This window comes from Mastigoproctus giganteus, chromosome 12, assembly GCF_048544385.1.
Source record: "Mastigoproctus giganteus isolate SK-2022 chromosome 12, ASM4854438v1, whole genome shotgun sequence".
Lineage (NCBI taxonomy): Eukaryota > Metazoa > Arthropoda > Arachnida > Uropygi > Thelyphonidae > Mastigoproctus > Mastigoproctus giganteus.
The window spans coordinates 174,279,497-174,307,085 of NC_143586.1; the positions used below are offsets into that span (position 1 = coordinate 174,279,497).

Genomic DNA, 27,589 nt, shown 5'->3' on the forward strand with positions numbered 1-27,589 from the left:
GGCCAAAATTTAAAAGCTAAAAAATTTACGCAGTGTAGCCATGGAAATGACAGACGTGTGTAGGCGTGTTGTCCTGATGGAACCAGACCCATTTCCTCGGAATTTATCTTCGATGTTTTTTTGCAAATGCTTCACAACGTCAGCGCAAATATACCGTTGTGGCTGTGTGACCTTTCTGTAGGTAATCCACCAGAAACACTTCATCAGCATTCCAAAATTCGATGCCATCACCCTTACCGGCAGAAGGAATCGACTTGGGTTTTTTTTTCAGGGAAAGAAGAAGAGCTTTGTTTCTACTGTGTGCCGCTCGTTTATCTCTGATTGAAAGTGGACGCACGTCATGTTCATGAGGCTATGTAACCATAGCCTCATGAACCGCTTTTGGTGTTAGTCCCTTTTTCCAAAATATTGGATGACTGATTTTATCCATCTTTCCTCATTCGTACAACTTTGTTGTCTTCAGGACTTGTAATTAAAAATGACTTAACTGAAACTGCATGAAACGTATTATTATTTGAAGTGCAGAAACTTTTAACACTGTATTAATGCCTTTCATACTTAGACCACGAAGTTTTCAAATTCCCTCCCCCCCGTAAGCTGCCAGTTAATGAATTCTTGAAATGTAAAAAAGCAGATGCGAACTTTCCTCTTCTGTTTCATTGCAGTAATTTCGAAATTTGCTCATTTAACGATATCGGATGACTGACATTTTGATGTGTATTTTCGCCTCTTCTAACAGTTTCGCATCCGTTCCTCTGTCCTTGTGTCTATGATTAATGTTTTCTTAAGAACCTCTTCTGACATTAATGGGGGCTCTACAGGAGTCATCTCATCAGTGACCAAGTGCTAAATCTCGGTTAATACCGAGAGTTCTCTTTGACTGGGTGTTATTGCTAGGATAATTTCCGCGGATGTCCGTCAGAAGCGTTATTATTTCTTCTCTACACAAGTTAATTAACCGCATTAGCGACAATTTCTATGCAAACGCAAATCTCTACGCAGCAACACTTGATCTCATTGCAAATTAGATGAACATCCGATAAACTACATCGTACGGGGGATACAGATTACGTTATCGTAATCCCTTTTCTTAGTGGTTCTATAAAATAATCCGCTTCAGCTGTGCAACTCTTAATTAAGTTAATTTATGATCCGAAGAGAGAGAGAGAGAATGTTGCGTTGGTGGCACGAATCAAGCAGTTATAAGAGGTAGTATTGCAATTCAAATAACAACCGGTAGAATTGGAAATGAAACAATACTCCTCCTTTGGCAGTAATACAAAATTATTCCATGCCATACGTGCATGGAGTATTATGAACTAAACTTGTTGATTTAGTTTATAAATGCAGAAATTTACCCGCAGGTCTCAATCCTGTCTCGATGGGAATATTATCAATGGTTTTCACAACGTGGCCGAGTTATTCGGTGTCGATTTGGTGATGGTTTTATTTCACTCAAACTTTCGTTTTTAATCCAGAAAATAAGGAAACTAACCGAGAAACACAATATATTCAGGTTATTAAATAGTATCTATAAAGAGTGGTTTACAAATAAGATGAAAACTTAGTCTAGGTGCAGAGAGAAAGAGAGAGAGAATTTATATTATAGCAGTCTTTGAAATTTATAGTTTGATTTCTGATGCTATTTTAGATACTATTTTCTCAGACGAAAAGTGGTTTGTCCAACTTTGGTATGAAATAGCAGGAACGAATAGTGTGATGTTATTTGAGCCCATGCACTTTTTGATCCCTTTGTTTGATAAATGTAGAGTTTTACAAATAAATATGTGTAGTGATTGTCACACAACGCTTTGTGAGTTTTAAACGCATTTTCATCAGCCTTATGAAGTTTACTTGTTTGGAGATTTAGCGTTCAACACGTTGCATTAGGCACTGAGGAGGAGTCACCACAAGGTTCTTCTATGAAACTGTCTCTGATCTAGCAGAAAAAAAAATCTGTACCAGATGCAAGACATTACTGGATCTCATTTTTGCCTCTAACTAGAACTTTATAATAGAAGTAGTTTCTTTATTATCACCTGATCACAACGCTGCGAGGTGCTAAGTAGACATCGGAGTGGAAAACAAAAGCACAATGTCGCAGTCAAGCTGAATATTAATTACCAGTCAAGCTGCTAGAGCAGACTGGCAATTAATAAGTTTCATTCTTCATAATATTAATTGGTTTTCATATCCACTTATAAATGATGTCAATCAGTCACTGATCATCTTAACAAAATCTCCTCTATTGTGCAGGAACTTCGCTTTCGTTCTAATAATAATAAAAACAGCTTCCCTCACTTTCACTGCAAACATTATTGCAAAAATCTTAGCTAAAGGACAGCGCAGAAAATATTTTTAAGAATGATACGAAGCATATATGATTCTGTTCAAAGGATACAGAAGCAACCTGAAAAAGATGATTAGAAAGTGTCATTTTAGATATATTCAATCAGTGGTTTCACTGTTGATGGCAACTGGAACATTTTGGAATATCTAAAGAACTCGAACAATTGCTCAATGGAAATCAAGGCTGTTGATGCCAATAGCACTCCGATAGCCTGTGATAAAAGTAAAACAGATATTTTTTTCTTTCTAATCTGTTCTGTTCATATTCCGATCAGACAACAGTTTCAGCTGCTTTTAATTATGAATTTCCACTCATTGAGGATGCACACTTCATAGTATCTCAATTGGAACAAACAATCTCACTCAAGCGCTTTGGAAATTTTCAAATTAGAGAATTACCCTCCCATATTTCTTTGAATTTCGGCTGTAAAAAATTCTGGACACCATCATTCACAGCTGAGTGATAAACTATTTTCAGAATTTCATCTGAAACTGTCAAAATGATTCTACTAGCAGCTGCTCAACTATCAATATTTTCACCATCTGGCAGCAGGTTTTAGACATAATAATCAATGTAAGAAGACAGGTGGTGCTATTTACACAGACCTCACTCAGGCATTTGACAGTGTGTCGCATCATAATTTCGATAAAAAAAGACCGAATCACTTTTATCACTAAACCCTGTACCGTCCTGGTCCTTATCTCGTATCGTAAACATTGGACAGAAAATCCGTAGTGAGTTCTCCCACCTAAAGGAAATCCACAAAGAACAGTCCCTGGATCTTTTTTTTATTCACGATTTTTGTCAATGATCTACTGAACTTCGTAGACAAAGTTGTTATTAAAAAATTAATATTTTCTTCGCTCAACGATCGTTTTAAGCTGCCATACGGTATCGTATTTTTCCTGGATTAACTGATCTGCCAGATCTCCTATGCCATCTCAACTTCCAATGACCGGCAGCAGCCACTAGACAGAAGACCTTCCACATCAGCATATCGAGGTTAGAGATATACAAGAACCTCTTCGTTAAAAGGAAGTATGGAATTAATAAACAAACACAATTGGGATATAGATTTGGACAGGAAAGCGATTCACGGGGCTCTTTGGAGTCGGTTATCTGGCTCATTCATATGACTCTGCCTTTGTCTATTCTGTTAATGTGATGAACTCTCTTACCATAGCCTGTTTTTTGGTGATTTGTTCACCATACGTTAAAGAAAAGCGACAAACATTTTGTATGCTTTTCCTCATGCTGGACTGATTGTCTGATGGAACTATGCTATCATTAAGATATTGTATTATTCACTTTTAAACTTTTTATTTATTCATAAGTTAATGTTAAAATGTATTCATAAGTAAATTTTATATATACACATGCATGTACGTATTGAATAATAATAATTGTTATTTATGCTCTCGTGATATCGGTTAAAACAATTCTTAATTTTTTTTTGTTTTTTTTCTTTTCGTTTTGTTTCGACGAAGTCTGTTTTATTGGAGAACACGTTTGGCTACCCTCAGATATATAATTTCCGCTTTCCTCGTAACCTCCAGACATCCGCAGATGACTTCATGCGAATGTCCTTCGTTAGCTTTGACGACAATCTGCTTTATCCAGACGTGACCTTTTCGATTGTCAGAAAATCTCCATCGAGATGTCTTCACTCTTCCTAGTCTCGGGAGCACACTGCAATCCAGCTGGCTGCACTCTCGTGACCAAACTGATGTAGCTGACGCGACGAGACTACCCTTGACCTACTAAATAGGAAGGGCTGTTTTGAAACTACTCGGCTGACAACGAAAATTCTTTAAACGAAGAGTGCAAATGCGCAGCTTTGATCAAAGTCACTTTGAAAAGTTTAGCATTTTTTCTAAACGCTAATATTCTCTGAAATGCAGATAAAACCAGCAGAGGAAGTTAGACGCTCCTTTCGCATTTCTGAAATATATATTCATTTGCAGTAGTTTTCAATAAATGGTTACAGGTCCTCTTCCTCCTCCGAAAAAAAAAAATCTTTACAGCTTTTGTGTTCGGAGGAAGAGGTATTAAGCAATGTATTACGTCTGTAATGGCAGATTTTCATGCTGTACGGATTGGAAAACCCAGGATTACTCAGAGAACCCAACTCCTTCCATCTGGTCAGTTAACTGTAGCATAGATTGAAGAAGCTTTTAAGAATTCCTCCAACTTCTGACAGGATTCGAACCAGGACTTCGCCAAACGACCTAGAGATGGCGAAATCAGTGTGTGTGTATATGTATGTATATATATAGTCACTGGAAATAAATAGCTAATCATGGTACTCACTGATTACGCAATAACCCAATACTCACCCCCCCCATACACTTACGAATACTAAAGATCTTACACAGGGTCAACCAACGAGACAGAAACACTCCACCAGGAAGGCACGTACTAGGTACTCGTACTTTCTACCAAAAGAACAGACATTATACAACAAATTGATCTTTCGGCTGAAGATTCCAATTTCAGATAAGCTTTCGTGTAAAATTTAAGGGTCTCATTTGCATGGAATCTCTTCCCCATTTCTGGCAGAGATTTTCTTCTCGTTATCCGCAACTCCTGCCAAAGTGATTAACCGCAACTTTAGTCCATATACACTTCCACCTCTGTTAAACCCAATGGTTCCGTTGCCACCTCAGCTAAAGATAAAGCTGACCTGCTTGCATACTACCTTTCTTCTAACTCTTGTATTGACCATCTTGGTAAACCACTTCCTACCATTCCAAGTACACTCCACTAAAGGCTTCTGTGGTCTTCCGTCAAGGGGATGCGAGAAGCAAATTTAACAAACAGCTGTTCACTCTACGAATCCCAAATTCGCTCTACCGTTGAATATTTTCCCACATCTGAGCGGTGACCCAAAAACTCTCTCAGGCTTTTAGACTCCAATCAAAAGAGGGCAGTCTGTTTAATTAATGGCCCATCTCTTACAAAATCTCTCCACTTTCTTTCTCTCTCATAGACTTTCTGTTTCTTCTGTATGCCTTTTCTATAGGTACTTCCATGGGCTTCTGTATTGTCTTCTATAATCCCTCTTTCTCTTCCAGTCCAAAAACGAGCCGCAACCAGTCAGTTTACTGTCCTACTTCAAACTCACAGAACCAATCTTTCGTCTTCCTCATTTATCCCTTCAACTTCCGTTTTCTGGACAACCTCCTTCACACGTACTTCCTGAAAATTACAGTGTAAAACGTTCGTTTAAATGTGAACACGTATTTTCTTCCATCTTCTAAAACTTCAACTCACGGACTGTTCTAATTGCTGCAGGTCCTAATACCTTTCGTGTTTTGGAGTTTCCAAAAGAAAACTGCTTCTCTTCTTTCTTCTACATTAATAATAAAAGAAATCAGTTAAGAAATCTCATGTTGTGCAGCCACAGTTTGGATGACTTTCACCGCTATCCGAAGAGGAAAACACTGGCTGCATGTCCTTTCATGTCAAACTGGAAAATGTATTTCGTGAAAAGAAAGCAGACAGACATTGGAAGTGTGCGCATTTTTAGACCATTTCCCTCCCTCCCGTCAAAGGAGTAGTTTTCCTCAATAGAGTCATAAAGAAACCACGCAAGGTATACGAGTAACCAGAACCCCCATCAGATCAGCAACGAGAAATTTTCCTTTTCTCTGCGCATTCTTCTACACAAAGGTTGCACAAATGTTTCACGAGCAGGATCCAGACCAAGGCATTCGTTGTTCGATTCTCGCTCGGCTAAATGACGATGAAATCTTTATCTCCCTACACCTGGAAGCATTAGACGTCTGCGATGAGAGTTAATGATCCAGAAAAGAACTCCCTCTGGCAACATCTTAGATCATTCTCTTGATCATGCATTAAACACTCTGTTTCCACGGAAACATCGATCGCTATTCCTGTGTCATGGGTGAATTATTAGTTTCGCTCAAGTGATACTTTCTACTCTGGGCGATTGCCACTGTTCTATCGCGGAATCCGGATCGAAAACGCTGCAGCATTTTGTATTGCTTTTCAAGCTTTCACTTTCAAAATACTCTTCCAGTCTTTGAAGGCTTTCAAACGCTCTTTGAGGTCTACTGTTTGTTCCTTTCTATCCGTTGCCCACCCCGCTGACTCATTAATCTCTCTCTCTCTCTCTCTCTCTCTTTCCCCCACACTTTAATGTTTCGATTAATCTTTGACTGTCATTTGGGTTTTTGTTTTCTTCGTTTTTTTCTCCCCTATCTATAATGAATCGGACAGACTGAGAGTCTTCAGGTATGCAAGAATAGCAAGGTTCAATGCGATGTCGATGCACAAAAATATTTTTTAGATTCAAAAGTGGATTTTTAACATAAGTATTTTACATCAAAGAATCCCATACTTATATCCCTGGAGACCGAAGAGGTATATTTTAATTACATAAAATTGGAGCTCTAAGAAAAACAGTCTACTTAATAACAGTATCTTATTACCAGACTTCATTAATCAATAAAATCTTATTTTTGGCACATTAACCACTCGGGTTAAGGTATCTAATCCTTTTTTGGCTCTGCCATGAATGCACCACTTGTACACTGGTGCGCAAATATAAGGACCAGTCAGGTTTTCACCTGTAGCTTCTCATAAGAGTGGCCTGGATGTGGGAAAAGCATACCAAAGGAACCTCGTGAGGTACAGAAATAATGAATGAAACAACAACGGAAACAAAATGGTGCAACAGAGGGACTTTATTCAAAAATGGCAACATAGCACTGGCTGCCATGATACAGATGCATCACTGTCAAAGATGGGAGAAAGGGAAGAGGTGGTCCTCAGTAGGAGACATGGCCACCCCTAATGTCGATGCAGGCTTTGCACCACCTGTCCATACTTAGAACAATGTTGTTGATAAGTTCTTGCGGTAACATCGTCCATTCCTCTGTTAGCGCCATCTTCAGCTAGTTGAACATTTTCTAGTGGGTGTGGATGTGCCGCTAGACGGACGTCTTCCCAGAGCGTCCCATAAGTGTTCGATGGGATTTAGATCGGTCGGGGGAACCGGCAGGCCAATCCATGCGAACAATGTCCTCACTTTCCAAAAGCATATCAACAGCTGAAGTGCGATGGGGTGTGGCGTTATCATCCATAAAGACGAACTCGGGGCCAATGGCACCTCGGAACAGACGCACATAGGGAAGGATTACCTCAGTATAGTAGCGTGCACTAGTTAGAGTACCGCCTTCCAGTATCTGGAGTTGTGTACGTCCATCCAAGATAACGCCTCCCCAGACGAGAACACCTCGACCGCCATATCGATCCCTTTCAGTGATGTTTGCGGTGTGATACCGTGTTCCAATCTCTCACCAGATCAGCTGACCTCCAGAATCGCTGCTGAGACTGAATCTACTCTCACCAGTAAAGAGTACTTTAAGTAAAGATTTTGTGGTTGTAACCTTTAGAAATAGTGTTGGTCCTTAAGTTTTGCACAACAGTGTACTTTGGTACAAGTGGTGTGTTTAACCTTATCAATGCAAAACTCAAAGTTTCCAGAGAATTTAAGGAGATCCAATAAAATATTTAACTTATATGATACGAGTAATGTTTATTGACTACGTTAAAGATTTATTCAGGTAAGCATTGCTGAAACATTCCAGTATTGGGAAAACTTGCCTTATCCTTAAATCACATCGACTAACCGTAGGCATTTGAAGTTCTGGTGAAATTCCCAGAGGATTTTCTTTGCGGAACTAATACTAATGGCTTATATATTAAACAAGTTGAGATGGTATCTAATGCACAGCTTAAAGTTATTTCAATAGATTAAGGAGCCTTTTACCTGTTAAAGAAAACGAAGGAATTTTGTTCTTTGATCTCCCGGGTTTCAAAGCTATCAACGAGTCAGCCTAGTTTATAAACCACATGACATTCCCTGGGAAAGTTCCACATTCAGCAATGACCACAGAATTATTTCTAGAAACATCGTGCATCGGGGTTATCATTATCTCTTTGAGTTGTCCACTCCTCGTATAAAGCATTGACGAGTCCCATTAATAATTGACGGTCTTGTTTTGCATTCCAGTTTATCTGAGAGATATTCAGTTCAGTTCAGTTGAGGTTTGAGCTCTGTGCTGGCCATTGCAATATAATCCTTTGGCCATTGTCGTATTGGGAGAAGTATGGCTACTTCAATAAAAATTCCCCCATGTAGGGCGCATAGAATTATCCAGAACATCAAGATGGTTTGTAGCATTCATAAATTTCATGTACTGTGACCAGCGGACCTGGTACATACCAGTAGAAACACCCAGCACTTTGTTCTCTTCCCAACTTCACAATTGAGACAGCACCCAGACAGCAAGAGTTTTTTCGACCCATCCATGCACAATCGGGCCCATCAGATTATATAAGTAATGGATGCCGCTTTCCATCGATCCACAACGCAAGTCCTAAAAGCCGATTTGTGAATTTCTTTTTGTATTCAAAAGCTTGTGGACTACGGGAAAAATAGTGCAATGCATCTCTAAGTGTTGGGAATGCTTACAGGTTTTCCCATGATCATTTGCGGCTCTAAACTCAGATTATTTAGGATTTGTGAGTGAAATGAGGTAATTAACCGTCCTCAGTTAGTATTTTATGCATCTCGTCGTTTCTTGGGCTCGGACTTCCATTTCTTCAGCACCTTTCCGATTCTCGACGACTAGGGAGTATTTAATTCACGAGCAATTGAATGCCCTTACGATTTTCCCCACGTGACATACAACTATCATTCCTTCTGAATCTCTTAGCTCCTTCCATATATGATAGTAATTCAGCGTACATTGTAACGAAGTCCCAGTTAACCGGAAATACCCTTTATAGACCAACTAGTTTTGTATAGTCAATATATACCAACTAATATGTCAGCCATCTTTATCTGGGGTGCTGTAATTTTGCTACAGTAGCACGAATTAATTACTAAGAGGGGCACCCTGTGATAACTCCCCGTTGCAAATTAATAGTTCAACCGCTGTATTTGTCCAGTTGACTATTTCTAGCGCCAAAGCAGTTACATTTATACGTGTTCCTGACACGTGGATGAAGGGCGTGGTCCATTTCTTCCTAAATCCCCCGGGTGTCTGAATACTCTTTTAGTAATTTAGTGTGCGTGAGTACAGTATGTTACCAAACGTATTGAGGCAACTGATGAATGCGAATATTTTATGTATATCGTTGAAAAAACAACAACAACAACTTGGGTGTTCTATGGTCAGTTTGATGGACATTGGCATTTGCCTATTGATGGACATTGGCATTTGCCTATCGATAGACAATGCAGAAAATGTTTGCTTCTTTATATCATTCGTCCTTAGTAATACTAAGAAACCCTAGTTTCCAAAGATAAAACCATGCGAGACCCGCTCGAGACCGAACAACTTGGCCACGGGTAAAATTGCCAACAAAGGCTACTTTCTTTCCCTATGGAAGTATTACTTAACTTTGGCTAGAAAAGGAAAATTAAGCTCGGGCATTATTGCTCCGGGTGGAAGATAGGTGTGTGCTAATCGCAAAAGCAATTCAGACTATGAGGCGTCAGTGTATTTTATCTCTAATTGCGCTGGAAAAACCGAACCTTCTGGGAAATGAAACCATGAAATACTCGTTTGAGACCTACAGAATGGGCCAATTTATGGTGTTACTGTATGGTTCTAGGCGCTCCAGCAACTTTGGCCATATTTCACCGTATGCAATATGTCTCTAAATTGTTTTGTAGTCGATTTTCTGCAAGAAAGACCAAGCTCCTCTCGCCTTAGAACGACTTACTGAGCCACGTTGTAAAAAAAGGTCCTTAAAAATTCTTCGCATCATTGATGGGATTCGAACTCGGGTCTTTTCCACCCCTGCTATCATAAGAGATTGCATCGAGTTATAAGGCAGATACCCTGATAGTAAGGAAGCCGGATAACTGGTACCGTCTGTTAAAGATTTCTTTGGCAAATTCTTAAATATCCCTGAATTTAGATTTAAAAAATATTCAGTAAGAAGGCTGGTCCATCGAAATCAAGTACAGGGGGAATATGATAAAATTGGGATATGGGAGCACTGTTTTTTTAGTCCCCATTCATTCTTAGATGTTCGGAAGAGCGCCGTTGTAAAGTTTTTGATCTTTTTAGAGAGATGCTGTAATTGTGAAGATAACATCAGACGGTCATCTAGGAGAACATATTGATGTTTGTGTGTCTGCGTTAAAGGAAGTGATTTTCCTTGATATTTTATTACCGGAAGCCTGGCATAATTTGACCTTCCCTTAAAGATCACTAAAGAAAGTGATTTTCCCTGATATTTTATCATCTAGAGGGTCCTAGATTAGACCTTTGGTACAGATTGGTGATCAGTTTGTGTCAAGATAGAGTGAGTACTAACGTAGTTCTTTATGAGAAGGTATATAGCTCGGGACAACTTGTCGCTCTAAGACAACGAAGGACACTCCCCCACCATTCAAACCTCAGGGATCTTCTTTACTAGCAATTTTTACGAAATTTTTTCGATGTTCCAACTTACTTCTTTGAATTGTTTTGTATGGTTTTTAAATAATTTTAAATTTCTGGTATAGTCTTGAAAGTTCTGATGGTAAGATATTGTTGTTCCTTGGAACTTTTTGAAACGTTTTTCTAGCATGATGAATTTTATGCCTTAGTATCTTGAGTTCTTGTGGCCACCAAGGTGTGGTTTTGGTGGTCAAGACTTCTTCTCTTAGATCTGAAAATGGCTTTTTGAACAGTCTTTTGAATGCCAACTGCTGATTCCTCGATTCTATTTAGAAATAAGTTTAATATCACTTGAAGGAAAATCCTGGATTATGAATTTTTCAAAGTTTTTTCCAACGAATATTACGAAGCTAATACCTGACAAGGTCACTTGGGGGTTGCATCGAAACTTTAGCTGTTTCTAACAGGAAAGGGATAATACTATGGGCAGATGTAGTTAGGTCACTGTTTTCCTCCTTGATTATTCTTGAGATCATGGGTATTCTATGACTTTACCACGATAATGAAATGGCTCCTGTTGGCGTATTATATCAAAAGGCGACATATCTATTAAATGACTAGTCTCATCGGCTACCTCTCCAGCCTATTGAGCATTTAAGCGTGGTACACGTATGGTAGATACGAAGAGAAGTGGTTCTGGTAAAGTATCACTTCGTGGTTTCTTACATTTCGGAGTGAATGGCTCGTGAGTGTACAGTTTCTAAATTCACAGCTAAGGTTTGATGGTGTCATGGTCAGAGAAATGATTTCGAAAGGAGGGGAAAAGCATTTGTTGAGAGACTAATCTAAATATACAACGTTTCCATCAGATCGTGTGGAATCCCACCCAGACAAGGTCCATTTTGAAAAGCATACAATATTCTGTTTGTGAGATATGATGGTAGTAGTAATTTCTAGTAACACTATGAAAACCACCTTTCGTGGTTTTCATAGTGTTACAGCTCTAATTTTGGAAAGATACTTTGCTAAAGAGGGATATAGTCACAAAATAGGGAGGCAGATGCCTTTTGCCACCTTATTTAGTGACCCTGAACATTTTCTGGTGGGTGTGGACGTGCCGCTAGGCGTCTCCCCAGAGCGTCCCATATGTGTTCGATGGGATGGGGCAAAATCGGTCGGGGGAATCGGCAGGCCAATCCATACGAACAATGTCCTCACTTTCCAAAAGCATATCAACAGCTTCAGTGCGATGGGGTGTGGTGTTATCATCCATAAACAGGAACTCAGGGCCAATGGCAGCTCGGAACAGACGCACATGGGGAAGGATTACCTGAGTACAGGAGCGTGCACCGGTTACAGTATCGCCTTCCAGTATCTGGAGTTGTGTACGTCCATCCAAGATAACGCCTCCCCAGACGAGAACACCTCGACCGCCATATCGATCCCTTTCAGTGATGTTTGCGGGGTGATACCGTGTGCCAACCTCTCGCCTAATTAGTTGACGTCCAGAATCGCTGCTAAGACTGAATCTACTCTCACCAGTAAAGAGTGCCTTACCCCATTGTGTTGCTGTCCAGTTTTTGTGTTCGATACGCCACTGTAAACGGTGTCTCCGACGGGCAGGTGTTAAAAGGACACAGCTTACTGGCTAACAGTTCACCTTTGTGGAATCGCCTGGCCACAGTAAACCGCGATATCCTGCGTCCTGTGCAGCTGGTTTGCAATGGATCCTGCTGTCTGGTGTCGGTTCCTCTTGGCCTGTAGGAGTATACAGCGGTCATCATTGGGCGTTGGTTGTTTTTTGTGGACGACCACCACTGGTCCTTCGAACAGCTGTTCCTCTCGTCTGAAGGCCTACCACGCACGTGAGACGATGCTATGGGCGATACCGAACTCTGCAACCACACTCCTCGCACTTCAAGCTTCCCAATTATTCGACCCACCTTGGGTAAAATGATCCAGATGTTGTATACTGGCCATTTCGTTGTCTGTAGCACTCTATGAATCGTACCAATGGAAGGTGTGTAACAATCGTGCTCACCATGCGGTAAAATGCACATAACTGCTGAACCGCTGCTTTCATGTGTTTATGTGACCCCTCTCATCCATCACGATTGAAATGTTTGCATGCGCACCAGCTTTCTACTGAACACAGGGCCACAGTTATGCAGATCGCCACAGGCTGTTTCGTTTGGTTTTGTGGCTGTAACCTTCAGAAATAGTGTTGGTCCTTAAGTTTTGCACACCAGTGTAGTTCTAAAATTGAAAGGATTCAATTTTATAATTTACTATCATATAAAATAAAGAAGTCGCGATTTTTATGATGATGGTTTCTTAGGAAACAAAGTGCGTAATTAATTTTATCGATACACAGACTGATCACGAGAGAATAGAAGTGACAGCGTGCAACCATTCAGGTTTCGCGATCTGCAGTAAATGCCAGAAGAGTATTTCCAAGGATTTGCTGCAAGTAATGAAAAATCACTGTAAGTGTGAACCGTTTTATGAGCTGGGGTCTTAAGTTGTGCACTGTCGTACACGATTGACATTCGGTTCTTGAGCAGACGGAGTGCAATTGTCCTGTCTCCATCCAGAATCTCCCGGCCTTCTAATTTGCTGTGGGTTGGTAAAGCCCTCGGGTGACGGCAGTTCACAATCAACCATTTCGTCAATGAACGCGTGAACCGTATTCACTGTCAAAGTGGAGGTGTCGAAATAGACACCTCCAGTCACGCGGGCTTGAACCTCTGTCCACTCGTGCGCATTACTGCACTCCAGAGAGATCACTCGGCAACTTCTTCACGCGCTGGCAAATATTAAACATTAATGAAGTAAGCAAGCCGTGAGCGTGCTTTTATTAGGTTAAGTATAAATCGGAGATAGAGGGAAATGCGTGTAGGTGGAGTTTTACGTGGATGTATAAATAAAAATCGAGGCCAGCAAGAAACTAACGATATTTCAGTGTTTGTTTGACTTCTGAAGTGTTTAATCTTGCAGTTCAAACGGAATGGAATATTGCAATTAAGTTTGGAATCGCATGTTGATGACCGTACCACTCAGATGTTCGCTACCCATCAGAAAGTGTTTGCTCTAGCCAGAGGTCTGGAGACGATTAATGGCATTCATTACCGAGTTCCCTGGCGATCTCTAGCTGTGTTTATATGGAATATTGGATTATCTTCCTCATATACTTCTGTCTGCTTCGTCAGAGTGCTTTAACCTGGTCAAGGAAGCTTCTGCATCGTGTGAGTCGGTTTATTGCGGTCAAGAAACATGACGTGGCAATCGAGTTTCTTAGAAGAGAAAGCTAATTCAACGTTCCAGTGTTCGTTTAGCTCATTCAGATATATTCAAACACAGTGTTGGTTTCTTCCTGCCAGCGTATGGCACGCACTTCCGTCATTCTGAACTATTTTTTGGGTTATGTCGGACGCAGAATTAGGCACCCCTCCACAGTCGAGCAAAGAAGGCGTTCGCACTGCTGTGTGGTGTTTTTTGAACACCGAAGAGATAAAATGTCTAAATTTCGGAGAAGCGATAGATATCCATTCCTAAGAGATGCAAAATACGTAATCTGCTTTTGGAATTTGTTAATAACGCATGCGTAACTGGTTCCACCCGGCTAATACAGTGGCCAAAACTGATACTAATTCCTGTTAGCACTTGAAGGACCTAAATTCCTACGTGACCGAGTTGTTCGACCTGAACAAGGACTGAATGGTTTCTTTTTCTGATACGAAGGTAGGTTGGCAGGGTTGTTAATGACACTAATTACAGTACGCTACTGCAACAGGATTCAGAAAAATTAGGCAGATGTTGATAAGTGGCAACTAAAGTATAACATTGACAAATGCAAAGTACTGCGTATGGGTAGCAGTAACCCAAGAGAAAAGCACCAACTGTGTGCTACTGCACTCAGAGTGGTAGAGAATGAAAAAGACGTGGGAGTTGATTTGATTTTGGGTTTATTGGCGAAACAATCCTGGGAGTAATTGTGCAGTCAGATATGAAGTTTTCTGAGCAATGCAGACAGGCTGCCTGAGTAGGTTATGGGGTTTTGTCAATGATATACAAGAATTTTGGTAGTAGGGATAAGGAGGTGATTGTCCCTCTGTATAAGGCAATGGTCAGGCCACGCCTTGAGTACTGCGTACAGGTCTGGAAGCCTCATTTTAGAAAGGATGTAGATTTGCTTGAGCGAGTCCAGAGAAGGGCAACAAGATTGGCGAGGGGAAAGAAGGGGTCCACTGACCAAGAAAGGCTTCCAAAGTTACCAAAATTTCTTCAAATTGCAGTGTCTGGAGAGTAGGAACCTGCGAGGTGGTCTGACTGAGTGTATAAGGCCTTGAATGGTTAGAGCAGGCTCAATGCTGATGGGATTCTTCCTCTTGCTCAGATTATGAACCTAAGGAGCCAAAAATTCAAACTGAGGGAAAGACAGTTGCAGAACAGATGAGCGGCTGTGGTGGACAGATTTCCATCTGGCATTGTGGTTGTTGATAGCTTAAATAAATTCGAGGAGTAACTGGACAAACTTTTAGAGGGAATGGATGGGTGAAACGGGATTTTTTTTTTCTTTTTTGGCAGGTGCTGTATAAGCTTGGTTTCTTGCTTCATATGCCTCTACTAACACTAATTCTAACTCTGGTTTCTCATCCCTCAACCAGAAAACTTGCCCCGAATACACGCAGATTGCTGACACATTATATTAATTCCCCTTCCCTCCCTAAGCATTAATTGCCTCGGCCTTTATGTAAAACAGCCCGATCCATATCTGGCGTTAAATTTGCTGAGAAATTACCACACCCGCTACCGAAATGAAAGTTGAGATCTTTGATGGTTTTCAAAGTGCGTTTAGTGAAGTGATATTTGCTGTACTCTAAGTTATATTCGTGTCTGAAGTGCATGCGGTTTGGCTTACTAAAAGGAACTTCGAATCAGCAAATGCAAGCGAATTCTATTGAATGCAGAAATGGAGAAAGAAAAAACTCGTGTCTAGAGAAAATCAGGAGCATAAGCGTTTATCTTCTCTCCTCAAGCACCAGTTAAGTAGCTGAAATCTTCTCAGGGTAGATACTCTGGACGTGGAAATTCGCAGCCTCTTAAAAACACGGGATGAATTAATATCAGCACCCGAAAGAAAGCAGGAGAAACTCTCATAAGGAAAAAAAAAACATGCAGGGTCCTTAATCGACGCGACGCTGTAGGCGAAGAGTAACTCCTTTTATTTATTCGAATTCGGAGCAGTTCGTCGAGAGAGAGAGAGGGAAGAAAGTGACCATTTAGTAGTTAGCAAATGATCCACACAGAAAATGAGCAAACATCTGTTTCGTTGGGGCGAGTCCGCACTGCTCCCAACGAACCAGTTGACTTTTACCCGATGAAAGTCACGGAACAGACGTAAGCAATGACGCGTCAGAGAGATAGAAGGAGACACCCTCCCTGGCGCGTGTGCTACGAGCGGAGCAGGGTTTCTTCGCTCCAGTCTCACTCAATGTCTCAAATCTGCCTCTCTAATGTGTGGGTGATGAAGGATTCTGCCTTTTGCAGAAGTATTTTAAGGGACGGGTAATTCTCTAATGGAGGCCTGGGTATGTTTTGCGCAGTAAGAAGTTAAACACACCCCTGAATATTTAACGTTAACCGACACGGGGTAATCATTCGCGTTATCGATCAGAAAAGTTCAACAACGCGAGGGATATTCAATTTTGATAAATATTTTGCGCCGAGCATGTCTCACGCAGAGATCATGGCTACCTTGTGTACCGTTAGTGGACCGTGCGTTGCTTGGAGCCTGTCACGTAGCAACAAAGCCAATGAATTTTTAATAAAAGAACGAGAGAATAAACAGAGTGTGTTCTTGTAATGGAGTCGATGGACAGAATTGCTTCACCCATTCAGTGGAATAACTGAATCTGATTTGCCTTAGAGATCACTTCAATCTGTAAAGCAGATCTGTAAGGTGAGTGGGGGAGCAGGAAATCAGATGATCAGAACAGCGGGGGGGGGGGACAGGCAACTGAAAATGACAGCAATTATAAAGAATGAAATAGGTAACTGAAAAATCTAATTGTGGGAGAATGAATGCGCAAGTCGCATTAGGCCCTTCGGCGCCTGTAAAGTTTCCACACTTTTTTGGCTTTTTAGGCAAAGTACCTTTCAAGAGAGGGGTTCAAAAAAGATTTGTGTTCACCGAGAAGTGGTGATAGAAGGTTGAAACAAACACCATGTATTACACCTTTTCAACACAGTCACCAAAATGACACGTTTCTGCCTCTCAATACACTTCCTTAGGCCACCTTTATAGAAGTCCTCTGACTGCCCTTCAACCACCACTTGGCAGCAGAAATCGCGTCATCATCGTTTTCCACGAAGGAAGGACTTCAGAGTTGGAAAGAGGAAGAAATCCGAGGGTGCAAAGTCGCGGGGAAGAAGCAGAATGCGGCAATATTTCGAACCCACCTTCGTCGGCAGACCTCACTGCAGCATGCACAGAATGCACAAGGGCGTTATCGTAGTACAGGCGCACACCTTTTGACAGGTTTCCCTCCCTTTTCTCTTTTACAGCAGCATAAAACTTCATGAAGAGATTGGAATAATAATTCGCCGTCACAGTACAGCCCCTTTGAAGGTAATTTGTTAGTATTACACCCTGAGCCCCCCCCCCCCCAAAGGCAGCATCACCTTGCTTGTATTTGGTTGCTCCTTTGCCTTTTTTTGTGGGGGGTGGGTGATTCTGCATAATTCCATTGTTTTGTCATTTGTTTACTTTTGAGATCATAGTGCTGATCCAAGTTTCATGCATGGCAACTAGTCATGGAAAAACTCCTCTTGCTTTTCCTAGCATATCTACAACATTTCATGTGCTCATGGTGCCCTTTCCTTCTTCTGGTAAGGAGTCAGAGGTCACCCATCTAGCAGACACTTTGCTCGTGAGCAACCGTTCATGGACGATGCTCTCCAGAAACCCTCCGCTGATTTGGAGCTCTGCAGCTAGTTCTTCGACGCTAATATGGCTATCTTCCAGGATCCATGCCAAATTTTTGCAACCATCTCTTCAGTTACAGCAGTTGCTGGGATTTGTTCATCATGCACTGAGGTTCTTTCCCATTTTAACTGTTTACACCAGTGTACCTGGGCAGTCGTCGCTATAAACAGCGACTATTTCTTGGTGGGTTGTTTTGAGTGCTGTCCTTTGCAGAAAGAGGAAACGAATCACAGATCTGTATTCTGTTTTATCCATTGCAACACTTCACTTCATTCAGTGGCGCAAAGAGAAAAAATGAATTGTCAAATCGAAACCAAAATTGCGTGGTCGCTATAGAAATTTCAACGTATCAAACAGAACGAAAATTTAACTTTCTATCACAACTACGTCTGGGTGGATATATATATTTTTTGAATACTCATCGCAAGGGGAATCTGCAGCTGCAATCTACTCCACTCGTGGTGTAGCTGAATGTTAATATTGGATCTTAATGCCTTAGAATGTCAAGGCAAGTTATCTTGAGGAACTATTATTCCTAGATTTATGGATGAATTTATTTTTAATTGAAGTATGTAATATATACAATTAATCCTTATGTTTTCCCATCACTAATTTATAACAAGAGGGATGTATTTTGTTCTACTTTGGGCAGCAGCTGATTCTGATTTGGGTAGAAAATACAGGTCGGTGAGGAGTGATGAGAGTTTTTTTTACAGTCATCTTCTAGAAGCTGTTGAGAAAGAGAATTCTCTTTATGGAGAATGTTTTCTGTTAGCTGATAACATATTTCACCTTGATTCAGCACTTTCGGCCGAATTGAAATTAGAGCATTAACACCTATGTTAATCTCAGCATTTTTCTTCAGAATGTAAGAAGCGTAAAAAATAAACTGTCTACGCTTATAGCACTTTTGGTGGAAGAAACTCATGACAATTTGTTTTGTTGAAACGTGGATGCAGGAGCCTCTTCAGGATGTTTTTATACTGCCGAAAAACCTCAACTACACTCCATACATGACATCTAGGATTAATCGAAGAGGTGGAGGGTCAGCAATTATTTTAGAATCCAACATTAAAGTTATTAATACCTACAACTCCTGTTCCTACAACTTTGAAGGAATTTCTCTTCTGATCCAAGTTAAAGATTCCCTACTTCAAACATATAATATTTATATTCCGCCTGGACCTACTGGTGATATTATTAACGAAGTAATAACCTGGATCATCACCGTTCATAAGCCTCATTCTAACACAATTATAATGGGCGACTCTAATCTCCCCCTGCCCAAATATAATTTACAAATGAAATTGCTGTCCGACCCCTTATTAGTTCTAGGAGCTAAAAATATCAACGTCCCTGCTACAAGAGGTAATCAACGTCTTGATCTTGTTTACTCTAATCTTCAACTTCAAGAAAAACGTAGCAGCAACAGTACATTTAGATCTGACCACAGAAGTATTGAACTGCAAGCAGCAATTTGCAGTGGGAATCCTCGCCCCCCCCCTCTAGAAATCACTAAAAGAATATCATCAATTAAATTCCTTCAGAAAGAAAAGTTTTTGCAGCTCTTAAAATACTATCCATGGGATTCTCTTAAAAATATACCTATCAGGACGCCACGTTTCTACTAATAAAATGGTTAAATCAATTAAAAACAGAATCAGCATCCAAACTTGTAAGGTTTTCTTCTCAATCCAAACCGTGATTCAAATCTCATCTAAAACCATACTTTAAAATGAAACAAAAATGCCACAGGCAGTGGAAGAAGTACGGCACTTCATCAACATACATAAAGTATAAAAAGAGCAGAGCACTGTTTCAGCTCAAAAAAATTCAGGCGTACAAAAATTATTTAACGTTCAGACTCAAGCATAATAAAAGAGCACTTTCTTCAAAAACAAGAGCTACCTTGCAGCATGACCAGACTTTGGAATGGATAAAATTCAATATGGAAACATGCAATTTTGACATCTGCAATGAAGACGTGCAAAACAGATTTAAAGAATTCACTTCTTTATAAACACGCAAATAGCGTTCAACATGAAATGCATCCTAATCAAGCCCTGCTAATCAACCAACTTGTAAACAAGAAAACAGTTCAGAAAATTATTAACCAATTACGAATTGATAGTAGTGAAGGCCCTGACGGCATCCCTAGTTTTATTATTAAAATGTCCAGTGCATCCATCATTGATTCTTTAGTTCATATTATATCTAGTTGCATCTCCAAGCCATTCCTTCCAAGACTTTGGAAGACTTTTAGAATTACCCTGATTCCAAAACAGGCTAGCAGTAATAACCATATAAGCTATCGTCCAATTGCTGTATCGTCAATAATCTCTAAAATTATTGATAAGATCATGCTGCCATATCTTCAGGATGCGATCTTCGCTAATGCACCCGACAACATGCATTTTGGTCCTACAGGGCGCTCCACAAAAATAAGCCGAGCTGACACCATTGTGCGCATCCAAACTGCGTTTCAGGATAAAGCACAATGCGATGTCTTTTACTTAGACATCAAAGGTGCTTTCGACAACATTGATCACAAGAAAGCCATCGAAATACTGAAAAATCATTTCCTCATTAACACAATGGTTATATCCTATCTACAGTACAGTCTAAATTATAGAAATCTCATCTTCCCCACTAATACTGATAATATTCTCGTCACAACCACAACAGGCATCCCTCAAGGAGGTGTTCTCTCCAGTATTATATTTTCAGCATCTCTACAACCACTTCTACAAGAAAATCCAAATCTGCTGGCTTATGCCGATGATTTAAAGTTGTTATTATTTCCAAATCCTGTGATGACGTTTCCAAGGTTAGCCATGATGCGAATTTACAGATGTGCGGAATCACCAAGTATCTGAAGAATCTCAATCTGACTATAAATACAAACAAATCTGCTCAAATAACTTATTTCTTACAGAAACAATCAAACCACATAGAAATTAAAATTGCAAATGTTTCAATTCGAAACGTATATGCTCACAAAGACCTAGGAGTTGTTTTTGACAAAAATCTTTCATTTGATTCTCACTATGTGTATGTTTCTAAAAAAAATTCAAAAATCAAAATGGCTGATCAAGCAAGAAACAGCGGCGTTTCAAGATAGAAAAACAGTCATAAACCATGTTCAGAGATGCATTTTTCCCATTCTGTTTATGCCTCCGAAATCTGGTCTGGCGCTTCTCAAGTTACCGTCAAAAAATTCCTTGCCCTAGAGTATTGGGTTCTTAGATGGCTGAACAATAAACTTCGTTTTCCCCGTACAATATCCAGGCAACAGCTTTATAAAAACTTAAAAAACAAAGCCTCTGCAACAGATGATCAACGAGTCTGGAGTAATGCTTCTTGCAAAGTTAATTACTTCTGCAACCAATTCACCAAACCTGGCCAACATAATATATTCCACCAGCAGAGAAAATTCAAGAAACCAACAACAATTCAAATCCAAACTCTCCAGACTAAAACAAATGGACAGGATGTTCCCCAATGCATTCCTTCACCTCATAAATTATCGCAACATTGATTGTAAGAGGTTGCTCAACTCTGAAGCCTACAGGAGTCTCATTTCCAAACAAATTATGAGAAATACAAACAGCTGTATTCCTGCAACCCAGTAACTACATCCGAGAGCCAAATGTGATGTTCTGCAATATATATTTTTGATCATTATAATTCATATTCGTTGTTAATGTACATATAGAATATGCTATGTATTTTTTTATATATATATTTGTACTGAATTTATGCCCCTAGCTCAGTGCTGTGATGGGCTTGCTGTAGTTGCAATAAATGAATATTATTTATTATTTATGTGACCCTCGCCTGAGGCCGATTAACTTTGCCACATTATGCACAAAAGCCCATAAAACTTCCTCTTTTCGTTGACGGGATTTGAATCCTGGAATTTTCGACTGGTGTGCGGCAGTCGGTGATTATATCCACTGTGCTACATGCGAGGGCTGTATGCAATGCCATCTCAATCCAATGTTTTAGTTTTGTGCACGCATTCTCTCGTTTAACCGCATAAGAGCCCTTTATGGTTGTTGCTGGTTGTCTGGAGTGATCGCACCCCTATCAAAGTTTTCATCCATCAAAGTTCTGAAAGGCTCGTTTGCACGATGAACCCTAAAATTAAAACAATTGCACGTAATGTAGGGTAGAAGTGAAAAATTTGATTTTTGAAATTCCTGTGGGCTTAACAAAGTATAGCGTAGAATCTTTAATCGAATTATGAGATATATTAAACTAATCCCATCACAGCATGTTGTTGTCTGGGGTTTACAAATATATATATAATTAATAATTCAAATTAAACTCATAAATTGGCATTACACAGACACATTCCTATAGTCTTAGAATAACTGTAACATTGTACACTCAGTATAACAGTTCAGAGTTGGAGGTGTGTGATGTAGCAGTTTGGAACCGGAAGCTGGGGGAGACAGAGATGGACACGCGTAGACGACTGTTCGCGGTTTCAGGCGGAGTTTGACATCTGGAGGACGTCTGTGATGGTCATTACTGGCACGTAAAAGCACAGCTGTGTACCTCTTTTTGGAGGCCACACTCGATCACTTTGAGTGAGGACAGCATTTGTTTAGATAGGAATCAATCGGTGACTGCTAGCCAGGCCAGTAGTAGTTTGCTAATAGATGTGCTGAACAGCCGAAATAAGCGCCACGAATTCGCCAAGAGCTTTGATCCCAGAAATTCGGCTCTGTTGTTTTATCCGTGCCCATCTTGATCATGAATAGCAACCTTCTTTCTGCGGTGTAGGCTCGCAGCCTGCGTAGCTCAAGGAATCTGGTAACTGTATTTCTCTGAGAGTTGTGGCAGGTGGAGCTTTTTGTTCCCTATTTTAACAGCCAGAATCCTGCGGCAAAGATCCTTTTTAAGGTTGGATTCGGCAGCAGAAACATGAGGCGTATGGGACGACTGGGTATAGATTGGATACGATATCTTTTTAGTAGGTATAGGTCATTGGTGCTGCTGGTGATCCGGCGTACAGAAATCAGCTTCGAATGTATAGGTTAACTTGTTGCTCGGTGACTGGTATCTTGGAATGGAATACGACTTCCAGATCTTTGCGCGTTCCAAGACTTGGAACTGAGAAGCCAATGAACGCAGGCTCCAGCGTTGTTGAGCTGCCCTTTAGTGAGAAGGCGATTTTTGCGTATTTCGGAGGATTAATTTGGAGATTGAAGGCGTTGATATAGTCGCATATGTCCAGGTGTGTTCTATTGATTTGTTCAGTGGTCTAGGTTGGCGAGTCGGACGGTGGCAAGGAGCTTGACATCTTAAGCATATGTGATCCAATTGCATTTGTTGGCTGCAAATGCCACCATGATTGTCACGAAGAGAACGCTGGACAGGACCCTGCCTTGAGGCGGTTATATCACGCGTAAAGGTCTTCGTTCCGACCTTTAGGATAAGGGTCCTCTTGGGTAGGAGAGATTCTAAGAACTAGAGAACAACACCGAGGGAACTGAAGTAACCTTCCAAGAAGTGTAGCAGTTAGGGTATACAGATAGCAACAAACGTAGAGTGGTTGTCAAGATGTATGACTGACAGCTTTCTGTCTCTGTTTTAAGGCTTCTAATTTGGTATGATTATGAAAACAACTTAGTTTCCTTTCCTTGACTGCGAGAAGAACGAAGTGCACAGACAGTATTATGTGCATATTTATTAGTATAAATAATACCATTATTTCCAATGTATTTCGGGTCCTTTTACTTGTAGTTGAAAAAAATTCCTGAAGCTCCTCAAAGTTTGCAATTTCTCCTTTCAAATCAAACAGTTTAAATCTAAGTTACTCGTGAGAAACACGATATGTGGGAAAAAAAGCCCATAAAACTTCCTCTTTTCATTGACGGGATTTGAAATGTAAACGAGCTTCAGAAATGTAAACAACTTTTAATTAAAAGGGGAAAACAGTTAAGTAATAAAATCCGATTAAAATTTTCAAGGGGCGGTAACAGTATACAGAAAAATGTGCTTTGAGTTATTACATCTTATTCTTTGGATTGAAAAATAACCTATTTTGGAGTGCGTGTGTGTTGGGCAATAGGAGGAGCTCTCCCTGTTCTGTAGATTTTTGTAAATTCAATAACTTTACTCAATAACTCAATCTTTACTGAACAACAAAGATTTCTTCTTCTTCTAACTCTGCGTGTTAGTGAATTTATTTTTCTCTCCATTTAATTTTCATCCGCTTAATTCTATTTTCACCCTTTCCAGTGATATCTATATCACTTCTCTTTCTTGTTGATTCCACTATAAAATCTGTGCCAAAATCAGTTTTCTGTTTATCAATAATATTTCCATAATTCTGAAGCTCTTGGACGAACTGATTCCAGTAATATAGAATTTTACTCAGTTAAAGTTGCAGATCAGAAGCGAGACAAAAGAAAACATATGGATTATGCAAGTTAAATTTTCGCCTCTTCTCGCTATAAAAAAGTCACACTGTGGCCACGAGGAATATGGATTCATCTGCCCAAGTGTATATATATATTCGAGAATTGCGTCTTCTTCTTGCTATAACGAATTGCTCTCGAGAAATCAATAGATGCAAAAGAGTGACTGCAGATCAGAGGCCAGCAACTTGCACTCCAAGACAATTGTCAACAGTCATTTATGTATCTAAAGGACAGAAGAACAGTCATTTATGTATCTAGAAGGAAGTCGATAACCTCAGGCCTAACGGTAACTTATCTACAGAAATGCGCGTCTGAGACAGAACTGAATTTGAAGCGGAAAAGCAGAAATCAGAGTAATGGAAGAGGTGAAGAAAGTTCGTAGGTGCTAAGATCGTGTCAGTTTTTCTCAAGAAACTGTGAATGAAGGAGGAGGAGTATCAACAATGATTTGGGTAGCAATATCTTGGTATTGTTAAGGTCCTACATCACCTTGAACGGGCGAGTAACTGCCACTGCATACATTCTGAGTGACCAAGTTCATTCTGTGGTACAAACATTGTTTCCCACAAACGATGCCGTGTTTCGAGATGATAATGCTCCAATACACACAGCCAGATTGTCCAGCCTTGGTTTGAGGAGCAGAAAGTGATGCTAAGCATCTCCCACTGGCTTGCAAAATAATTAGACTTAAACGTTACTGGGCTACTGTGGGCGTATTTGGAGAGGAGAGTGAGAAGTGAGATTTCCCCCATCTTCATCACTCAAGAAGCTCGAAACGTTTCTCCACGAAGAATGGTCCATTATTCCTCCTAAGACAGTTCGAGGATTCAATCTTCCATTGTCTGTTTATTTTGAGTTCAGTTGTTCTAATATTTCTATGATTTGTTGCAAATTATTGACTTTCCTACCTGAACTGAAAACATTCTTGGTTTGCCGTTTACTTTTACAGTATTATTCATTTTTAATAGTTGGAAATCTGAGTTTGCGTCTGATCAACTTCCGCTCTCCCTGGTGTTGGACATTTTGAAAAGTTCAGAATCTTTTCTACCTCGAGGGAATCATAATGAATCGACTAGCTGTTAAATTCCTTTTCCTCCAAAATTCCTGAATATTCCGGTGTCACTTGAACTTTTTAAAATACCTCCTTTGAATATACGGAGTTTCTTGCTCTCTTGACCTCGCTTTCCTTCTTCTAACAAAGTTGTTTGCCACTATTGCCACAGCTACTGCTTCCCAGCACGTCCCAGTAATGGTGGGATTACAAAGTGAATGCTGCCTTTGTTATTAGCAGAAGTGCTTTAGATAAAAAAAAAAAAGTCCCCGATAACCATAACTGAGATCTGAACTGAACCTCTCGCGACTGTTCTCAACTCCTAAGAAAAGAAACTTCAGCGACCCATTTCATAAGAAATAACTTTTTTTTTTTTTTTTTTGTCTTCTGGTACTTATCACTTCTTTCCACTTTATTTCTGGACATGGCTTGATCATATTCAACGGCCTTGTTCCCTAATTAATAAATCCATTAGTTTTCCACACTAATACCACTCTTGTGGCAATGTCTTATCATTGCCACAAGAAAAGAAATGTCTTATCATTGCCACAACTTGTCAGTGTTAGGGATAAAGTTGGCTACTTTTAGAATCACCAGTCTCGATGTTGGATGAATGCTTTAAATCATTTTTCCCTTCGATCCTGGTGGAATTTCTCCATATTCCCCGTCTCCGATCCCAAACATTTAAAAGATTGATAGGCATTCGCCACTTCCTCCTCACTGCTCAAACTCTTCCAAAAATCCCTTCTGCTTCTAGACGCTATTAAGCGTAAGATGTGGTTTACGGTGATTATCTTCAGCTGTTTTACTTAACTCCAACCAGCAAAATAGAAATGGTTGTTCGTAATACTCTGTTAAAATTGGATACAAATATTCAATCACTTTTCTGATATAATCCCGATATCCTGGAAGTCCATGCGCCACTAAATCCCAATATAAACCAAACAAACCAAACCTCGAATCCTGAACTCTTTCGATTGTATGCCAATCCCTACCTTCTGCACAGTTGCGTGCAGGTGGTTGCATTTTTCTAACATATGGATGGTCAGCGTTGCTCGGTTAATTTTCCAAAAAGGGTTTCGCAATTATTGCAGAAATTAGAAGCGTCAATAAAATTAGAAAGAAAAATTGTTGTTTGCATAAATTAAGCGAGGAATGTTTGTTTGCTCCGAAGTTTGTCAACCTTGTTGCCACATTCGGATACTCGACAGTGGCGAACGCGCATTATTTTTTGCAACCGAAAGTTTTTCCGTCGATGGTTCTTCGCCAATATTTGTTGAAACCGAGAAAAACGTGGAAAAAGAGATGGGAGGCATAAAAGAAACGCTTGACCCATCCCAACGAAAGCCGCCAAATCACCGAACAAAATTCAGACGAAGAGGATGTAACCTCCCGGCAACAGAAGTTCGCATGTAACGCCACGGCGAGTTCAATACGTGAGCAGGTGCGCTCGAGGGCAGAAAATAAACTTATCGAAACTTACCGCAAATTGTCCGTCCGTAGTGGGTGGGGGTGCGTCAGCGTCAGTCCGAGCGGGTCTCGCAGAGCAGGGCCTCAGACTGTAAGTGAGATGTGAATGATATCAGCCAGGCCCCGAAAGTCCCGTGAGTCAGTGCGGAAGAAACGCTGACCATGGTGCCAAACGATCCTACTCGAGGGCAGGTGACGTGCACGTTGTCTTGGCAACCACTACCGTCTATCGATTGTGGCCCGCTACAAAAAAGGCGCAGGTTGGCGCTACCCATTCATTACGATGTGCCAGTCTGCTTCGTGCGTCAGATCGCTCTAATGTTGTTAAAGCGAACGTGAGAGGGGACACCCCGGCCGAGCAGCGCGCTTAACGCATCCCACTAATTATTTAACCGAATCGAAGTTTTAGTTTAGCGAGCCATTTGGTAACGTTAAAAGCGATACTCAGAATGTGGGCCGAGACGCATTTGTGACTGCTTTTTCCAATGTCCTCCGAAAAGCACGAAGGTACACAATCGCGCTTGCGCTCTGCTCGGGAAGACAACTTTCACCAACGCTTTGCTGAATGTATTAAGAAGGCATTTGAACAAACAAAAAGAAGGACGGACTATTAGGATTCTGCCCAGGAAAATTGCTGGTGACTTTCGCAATTTGATATTTGCAAAGAGGTTAGAACTTCAACTTACTGCGAAGAGTTGATCGAAAAGAAGAGGATAAATCGGATGCTGTTTTTCAGCCGAAGACTCGTTAATAAAATAATGGGTCACAAATGTCCGCGGCGACCCATCTCAAGTGAAATGACGCCGAAACATCTGAACTCAGCGAACAATGAGCGCATCGCATAAATCGATGCTCGCCTTCTGCTATTAA

The 27,589-nt window shown here is 40.4% G+C and overlaps 1 protein-coding gene across 1 annotated transcript in view; it reads right to left on the reverse strand.

Moving 5' to 3' along the window:
* Positions 1-26,853, reverse strand: part of LOC150077609 (GTP-binding protein Di-Ras2-like) — a 117,693-nt gene extending 90,840 nt beyond the window's left edge. Inside the window, exon 1 of the mRNA XM_090385602.1 lies at positions 26,733-26,853. The gene's annotated coding sequence lies outside the window, so the exon portion shown is untranslated. The remainder of the gene's footprint in view (positions 1-26,732) is intronic.
* Between the last annotated feature and the right edge of the window lie 736 nt (positions 26,854-27,589).